Source organism: Ursus maritimus, unplaced genomic scaffold (assembly GCF_017311325.1).
Source record: "Ursus maritimus isolate PB19 unplaced genomic scaffold, ASM1731132v1 scaffold_12, whole genome shotgun sequence".
In the NCBI taxonomy this organism is placed as follows: Eukaryota; Metazoa; Chordata; class Mammalia; order Carnivora; family Ursidae; genus Ursus; species Ursus maritimus.
This window is the reverse complement of record NW_024423564.1, coordinates 48,279,027-48,288,042: the sequence shown is the minus strand read 5'-3', so window position 1 is coordinate 48,288,042 and position 9,016 is coordinate 48,279,027.

The following is a 9,016-nucleotide window of genomic DNA, read 5'->3' as shown; positions in this document are numbered from 1 at the left end:
CTTCTTTGTTCCTCCTTCCGAGACAGATATTTTCCACAAATGTGGCTTGACTGTGCGTTAGCCCTACCTTTTTAGCTGATTTTTACCAAATAAATCTAGGAAGGTTTAGGTTGCCAGCCCTTCTTACCTTAGTTTTTTTTTTTTTTTTAAGATTTTATTTATTTATTTGACAGAGAGAGACAGCCAGCGAGAGAGGGAACACAAGCAGGGGGAGTGGGAAAGGAAGAAGCAGGCTCTTAGTGGAGGAGCCTGATGTGGGGCTCGAACCCAGAACGCTGGGATCACGCCCTGAGCCGAAGGCAGATGCTTAACCACTGCGCTACCCAGGTGCCCCAACCTTAGTTTTTATCCTGATTTTTGCAAGTTTGTGCTTGCCATACAAGCCACGTGAATGGATGTGATATTTTGAATACCAAGAACTCTTTCTACTCTGTTTTTTCTTTCCCTTCTTCCCTTTTGCCCCATCCCAGCTGCTTTTATTAGCCCTATGCTTATTTTGGAGTCTGCAAATATGTTTATATATTTTACTTAAAATGGAGTTTGCAGTTATTGTTGTTGTCGTTGCTGTTGTTTTTGTTTTGTTTTGTTTTCCTGTTGCTTTTCTATGACTTATAGAAAGGGCAAGGAGGATTGACACAGCCTTGTTCATAGGTAATGATTCAGCATGCACTTTCAAAGCTGCTGGCAGTGGTAAGAACAGAAATAGAAATTGCATAAGACTAAGGGGTGATGTTGTGTTTTCCTTTTACCAGACATCAGATTGGAATTGTGGCAAATAATGATGGCATCTCTTAAAGGGAGCAACTTTGTCAATTTGTGTGGTCACAGAAACATCCCGATTCTGTTTCTCCCAAACACACCCCACAGCATCACCATGTAGCAAGTCTCTCACAGGTATGTCACTTTGGACTTCTAAATGCTGTTAAAAAAGGCTTAGGTCTTGGCAGTTAATGGGGTTTCTGTGTTTTCTATTTAAAACTTCAGCAAAATAATTGTTTCTGATACTTTTTGACTTGGAATCCATGGAATCTTTTTGCATTCTTTCCTTCAACAAATGTTTACCGAGTAGTTTCAGTATACCTAGTTTTGTGGCTGGAGTAGGAGATAAACAATGAGCAGAGGAGACATTTCCATTCCTGCATGAAGCTCAATTTAATTTCTTTGAGACGGAGTCACAGAAAAAAATCCCTGATGGATTTGTTATCAAAATCATAGGTAATATTTATATTTTAGGTCTTTTTTTATTAGCTCCATCAATAAGATAGTGTCGAAGTCACCTTGTTACTTAGTCTCTGGAAGAATTAGATATGTTCTTAAGTAAAAAAGAAATCATGATAGCACTGTTATATTAAAGCTTTTATTTTTCTTTTCCTCTGAAGAATTTTCTTCATGCTTCAGGAAGGTTAAGATCATAAGATCTGGAACTGGATAGATTCAGATTCAAACCCTAGCCATTTGTGTAGCTGGGAAGTTACTTAGGCTTTCTGAGATTCAATTTCCTCCTCTGGGAAATAAAAATATTAATACCAATCTTTCTAGCTTATTAGGAGGATTAAACATGCAAAACCATGTAAATCCCTTAGCATGGCACATAGGAAGAACAGTTTTATTATTGGTATAGTTATTTATGGTACTGTGCATTAAAGTTAATTGTATATTACACACTCCAGGTATGGCTCCTAAGTGACCTCCTTTGTCTGATCCTCTATTGTATAGAGATTTTTAAAAATCATCTCCTCTAACCCATACTCTTATTTACTGCTTTCTTTTTTTTTTGTTTTTGTTGTTGATGGTGATTTATTTTTCATTAAATTTTGTTTTGTTTTGTTTTGCTTTTCTCTACTTATTTTGTTTTTGGCCCAGTGATACCCACAAAGCTTTCTTAGAAGAGTAGGCCTTACACAGTGTAATAATGTAATTCCTTTTTAAACTGTATCCTCCTTGCGGAAGATCTTTCCAGAGTTTGAGAGCCCAGACTTTTATGATGGTTGTTTAACTTGGTTGTACCCAAGTTAACTCTGGCCACTGGTGGTTGTTTTGGGAGCAAAAGCTATGCCATGGGAACGGATGTGGTATATTTTGGATACTGGGTCACACAAGATGAGTTTTATTGTTTTCCCAAGCACTGAACAGTATAGAAGCAATTCCAAATTGTTTCTTGATTCTACAAGCAGCCCAAGAAAGATGATAGAAATATTAATTTCAATACCTCCGGTCGCAGGCTCTGGTCCTGCGTCGGAACTACCTCTGCAATCCGAGGTAAAAGTAGATACAGTTTTAGTAACATCATTTTCAGGGAAGACGTGGGTGATGTCAAAGAAACAAGGACTACTGAGAGTCCTGCAATCTGTTATAATTCTGGCTTTTTAAGTCGATGGGTGGACTTGAGGGAAGTCATTACATTTTCCCATTTCTTTCATCATCTGAAATGTCCACTAGAGTGTGATTGAAGTCATGGACTCTGGAGCCAGACTGTCTTGGTACAAATCTTGTTTTTTGCTACTTACCAGCTGTTGGACAAATTCATTAACCTCTCACTGTCTCAGTTTCCTTATTTGTAATGAAGTGGTATCTACTTCATTTAGTCATTGCTATCTAATCATTAGGATCTAATCATTAGGATTAAATGAGTGGACAAATGCATAGAACATAGAAAGTGCATACATAGAAAGTGAGTGATGAAGTGAGTAAGTAAGATGACTCCTGTATCCGGCTGCCATTTTGTAAGGATCAAGAAAGTGTCCAGTGAGACCATCACTGAAACCATCATTAGCAACGCTCAAGAGAGTGTCGGCGTCGTCAAACTAAGATGCTCTTCTACAGGCCTCTTCATTTCCATCAGTAGGAACCAGGTGTGAGGTCCTCAATAGTTTTTGCTTCCTCTCCCTAAACACTCATAACCTCTCAATCACTTTGTGCTTTTGGTACATCAGAAGTAACGTCATGATATCCTTTATCACTGCTCATGGACTCCCAGGTCTCTCTCATACTCTAGACTCTAATTTTAGGATTCTACGCATTGCCTTTTCTGTTCTCATCTTCCCTAGGCTCATCTCTGAAACCCTAGAATTCTGTGTGAATCGTCAATTAGATCCTCTATATCTTCAATCTCATTGGTGAACTTTCTCTTCTTCTTTTGCTATAACTAAAACATGGCTCAAAAAAAATAAAACCCCAAACCCAAAACCCAACCAAACAAAAAAGCATGGCTCTACCCTGATAACAGTGCATCTCTGCAGCCTTTCAAGTGGTGAATGCTTCCTTTCCCAAACCCCTCACACCATGAGGCCTGGAATTTCCAGGCCATCCTCTCTTTCTCTTTCATAAAAAAGATCCCATTTGAATCCCTTATTATCAGATTTTACCATCCATTATCCCTCCTAATGTAATCATCTTATGACTTCCCAGGTTGTTCATCTTTAGTCCTTGAACATTTTATCTGTTAGCTCAACTCTCTTCCCATCCAACATCACTCTTGCCATAAGTTGAGGGAAATTCAACATTCATTTAGAAGACTTTACATTTCCTCTGGTATTGTAGATTGCTTAACGTCTTTCACCCTTCTTTGTCCATTCATTCTGATGCCCTATCCCTTACTGCAAACTCTATAATCTCAGTTACACACATTCTACTTTGTATTCACTATCTCCTATTTTTCCCTACCAAAATAATTTGACTTTACATGACCACTGACCTCTCTATGATCTTCCATCTTCCTGCCTTACTCTGCTTAAAATCCATGATTATTCATTATAATAGTTTTTTTGTATAGATACTAAGCTCCCTAAACTTATCCAATAAATATGTGCCCTTTATCCCATTTTTCTTATCTATTCAAGGACACTTCCCCAGAAGGTTTCCTTCGTTTCTACTAAATCATCATGTTTCCCTCTCCACCAGATCAGGCTCATCAGTTTTTAAATGTGCTATAATTTTTGTAATTAAAAAAACAAACAACTTTTTGGATCCCAGTCTCTCCCAACCACTCCCCCTATTATTTTATTGCCCTCCTTCTCTTTACAGAGAACCTTATTGAAGGTATGTTCTCTGCTTTCTATTTTCAACTTATCCCTCATTCTTTCTTGTACCTATTCCAATCTAGTATCTTTTCCCAGCACAGTGCAGAAACTGCTCTTAACACGTCAACCAGTGACTTACATAATGCTAAGTTAGATGAAAAGATGAGGCCAATTCTCAATCCTTTTCTAACCTGACCTATTGCAACATGTGCAACGTTGACTTCTCACTTGTTTTTAAAACATTTTGCTTCCCTAACACCCACATTGCTTATTTTTTTCTCCTTTATTTCTGTCTACTCATTTTCTATTTTCTTAATTTCTTCTCATCTCCCTGACTTTTAAATGTTGGAATGCCCCAGAGCTGTCTTTAAACTTCTTTCTTCGCCTGTCTCTATCCCTTCCCTAGATGATCCTATTTAATTTTAGGCTTTAAAAACCATTTATGAAGTTATAACTCCCAAATGTATATCTGCAGCCCTGAGCGATCCTCAATGCCAGAAATTTATAACCAGCAACTTATTTGATATGTCATGTAGATCTTCACAGACATTTCAAACTCAACCTGTTAAAAACTGTTCTTGATATTTGTCACTAAACCAGCTTCCCATGATGACATTTCCATTAATGATAATTCTACCTTCCAAAAGCTCAGGGCAAAGATTTGGTGTTCTCTTGGACTCTTCACTTTCTCCCCCCAGCCCAGTCTGTCAGAAAGTTGTGTTGGCTCTATCTTCACAATATATCCAGTGTTCCACCACTTCTATCAGCTTCACCACCACTTCTTTAGTCCAAACCGTCATCCTCTCTCCCTTGGAGTACTGCAGTAGCTTTTAACAGCCCCCTTATTTCTGACTCTGTTCTATTGCAGTCACGTCTCAGAAGAGCTACCTAAGAGATGCTATGAAAATGTAAACCTGGTCACCTCACACTTCTGTTTACAATTCTTCAATTACTTGCAATCGAAAAGTCCGCATGATCTCACCAACCTCCTCCCAATTCCCAAGACCTTTCTGCCAAGACCTTGACACCTTTCTCTTTTATTTTATTTTATTTTATTTTATTTTATTTTAGTTTAGTTTAGTTTAGTTTAGTTTATTTTAGTTTAGTTTAGTTTAGTTTAGTTTAGTTTATTTCAGAGAGAGAGAGCAGGCAGAGGGGCAGAGGGAGAGGATCCCAAGCAGACCCTCTGTTGAGCACGGAGCTTGACACAGGGCTTGATCCTGCAACCCTGAGATCATGACCTGAGCCACAACCAAGAGTCCAGGGCTTAACAGACTATTCCACCCAGGTGCTTTTATGTGTTTTTACAAATATTTTCTCCTATTCTGTGAGTTGTCTTATATCTTTTTCAGTTGTTGTTTGTGCTTTTGATATTACATCTAAGTAACCTTGCCTAAACCAAGGTTACAGATATTTACCCTTCTGGTTTCTTCTAGGAGTTTTGAAGTTTGAGCACTTACATGTAGTTCTGTGATCAAATTTGAGTTACATTTTTTTTAGAGATTTATTTATTTTAGAGAGAAAGCACAAGCCTGAGCAGGGGGAGGGGCAGAGGGAAAGAGAGAGAGAAACAGACTCTCCACTGAGCAGGAAGCCCAATGCAAGACTGAATCCCAGCATCCTGAGATCATGACCTGAGCCAAAATCGAGGCCAATGCTTAACTGACTGAGCCGCCCAGGAGCCCCTTGAGTTAATTTTTGTATATGATATGAAGTAACGGTCCAGTTTGATTCTTTTGTATGTGGATATCCAGTTTTCACAGCACCATTTGTTGAAAAGACTATTTTTTCCTCATTGAATTCTCTTGGTACCTTATTGAAAATCATTTGACCAAATGTGAGGGTTGTTTTCTGAACAATCTATTCTGTTCATTTGATCTGTATGTCTATCCTTATGCTAGTACCACACTGTCTAGATTACTGTAGTTTTATAATGGCTTTTGAAATGGAAACATATGAGTCCTTCAACTTTGCTCTTTCTTTTCAAGATTGTTTTGACTACTCGTGGTCTTTTCCATATGAATTTTAGGATCCATCTGTTAATTTCTGCTTAAAGACAGCTCAGGTTTTGATACAAATTGCATTGAATCTGTAGGGCAATTTGGATTATATTGCCATCTTAACAACAGTAAGCCTTCAAATCCAAGAACATGGGATGTTTACTTTTACTCCATTTACTTTTTTCAACTGTATTTTGTAGTTTCTGTGTAAAAGTCTTGAAACTCTTATATTAAGTTCATTTCTAAATATTTTATTCTTTTTGACACTTTTGTAAATAGATTGCTGTCTTTATTTTGGATAGCGTACAGAAATACAGCTAATTTTTGTATATTGATCTTGTATCCTGCAACTTTGTGGAACTGTTTATTAGTTCTAATAGTTTTTGATTCACATTCTTATAGTTTTTGATGTGAAATCATGTCACCTGTGAATAAAGATAGTTTGATTCTTCGTTTTACATTTTATTTCTTTTCCTTATCTAAATTGCTGTGGCTGAAAGGTCCAGTATAATGATGAATAGTAGTGGGGAGAGCAGGCATCTTTCTTTTGTTCCTGATCTTGGGGGGCAAAATTCAATATTTCATAATAAAGTGTAATGTGAATTGTGGATTTTTCATAGATGCTCTTCAATTGGATGAACAAATTCCTTTTTATTTGTAATATTTTTTCTTTTCTTCCCCCATGAATTGTTGTTAAATGTTTTAAAATGCTTTGTCTGCATCTACTGAGATGATCATGTGGCTTTGTCCTTTATTAATATGGTACATTACAGTTATTGATTTTTTTTTTTTTTTTAGAGAGAGAGATAGTGTGCATGCATGTGCAAGTGGTTGGGGGAAGATGCAGGGGCAGAGGGAAAGNNAGAATCTTTTTTTTTTTTTAAAGATTTTATTTTTATTTATTCGACAGAGATAGAGACAGCCAGTGAGAGAGGGAACACAAGCAGGGGGAGTGGGAGAGGAAGAAGCAGGCTCATAGCGGAGGAGCCTGATGTGGGGCTCGATCCCCTAACGCCGGGATCACGCCCTGAGCCGAAGGCAGACACTTAACTGCTGTGCCACCCAGGCGCCCCAGGAAAGAGAGAATCTTAAGCAGGCTCCGCACTCAACAGGAGCCCAATGTGGGGCTTGATCTCACAACTCTGAGATCATGACGTGAGCCAAAATCAAAAGTCAGACGCTCAACCAACTGAGCCACCCACATTTATTGATTTTTGGATGTTAAACCAACCTTGAATTTTTAGGATAAACCCCACTTATTACAGTCCTTTTTGTGAATTATTGAATTTGGGTTGTTAATATTTTATTGATCATTTTTTTCATATAAATTCATAAGTGATATTGGTGTGTAGTTTTCTTGTGATGTTTTTGTCTGGAATTGCTATCTGGGTAATATTGGCCCCTGAATGAATTGGGAAATATTTCCTGCATGTCTACTTTTTGGATGTTATCCCAAGAATGTTGTAACGTAATGTTGAAATTGTGAACTACCTCCAGGTAGTAGTTCATTGTGTCCAACAGATACAAATTGTATTTGGAATTAGATCACCATTCTGTGTTGGAAACTTGGCCAAGATACTTAAAGTTATTGAGCTTCACTTTCCTCACCTGCAACACAGGGTTGTCAAATCTACACATCGGATTTTACAGAGACTGATGAATAGAATCCCCGGTATAATATATACTTGGTATACAGTCACTATTATTTAAGGAATATTATGGCCTACTAATCAATAGTAAGAGTTACCGACCAGTCAAAGATTTTATTTGCACCCAGACTTGATGACTAAGTAGTATGATAGTAGTTATATTTGAAATAAAATTTTCAATTAGTAGGAATATTTCAGAAGGTATCAGAAAATAAATTTTCAAGAGGAACTGTTATGTTTAGGTTTTAGTTTAAGTTTTGCTTCTCATTAAAAGCGTAACTTGGCCTCCCTTTCCTCATCTTTAAGATGGTACAGGTAGTACCACGATGGGTATAGCATTAGGAGTGACTTTCACTTTTCTCTGAAAGCAAAAGGCAAAGAGTGTGAGTTTCTTCCTTTCTTCCTATCCTTCAGAGATTGTTTTCCCACTGAGGCTGAATTTTACCAGATTTGGTGTTCCTCTGCGATGTTCTTCAGGGATTCCTTAAGGGCAGATTTTCTCTATAATCCCTAATCATTGATACTCTTCCTATCAAGTTTACAAAAGAAAACACTGCATTTTATATTCTTTAACCAGACTGTGGGATGATGGAATGATATCGTTACGGAATTCTGGGAAAGTTGGCTGCCTTTGTTGTCTATTGGTATTTTCTGGTTTAGAATATAGCACAGGGACCCTGTCTAGATTGTCTGACGTAAGAGAGTTTTCAGTTTTTAATTTGATGATATTTTCAAAAGTTTATTGACTTGGCTATGACAAATATAAGATGATAAAAATGGAAAAAATAAAGGTCTCAAACAAATTGTTATTTTAAAAATAACTACTTATCAACAGGTTTATTTGGCTTAATTCAGTTAAATTTTTTTCCTTAAAACAGATTTATTTGTTTGTAGATGGGATGTGGTTCTCTAGATTCTCCAAATGGGTAGCTCTGGTTCTAAGCAGTTTCCTTAATTTTTTTCAATCTGCATTTCCAAGTTAGTCCCTCTTGTCTGACTTAAACCTCCCTTATTCTAATTAAAAATTTTAAAGGCCATCTTCCATTTTTGGTGTTCAAAGGCAGCTCCTAACCCTTTTTGGTATGATATCAGCAATGATTATATAGAGAATTCCAATTTTGGTGAAATGGTATTGGCAAGATGTTACTTTAGTTAGATCTGCCTTTCACCTATCTTAACAAACACTGGGGGTCCACAGAGCACAGTGTTCACAATGGGATCCTGCAAAAGGAGGAGAGGTGGACACAGAAAATTGCAAGACTTGCTTCATGGAAAATGAATGGGAATAAGGTAGGGAGTGATTGGCAAATGTAGGAAGGGGCAGCTTTAGGAATTTTCTTAAACTGGG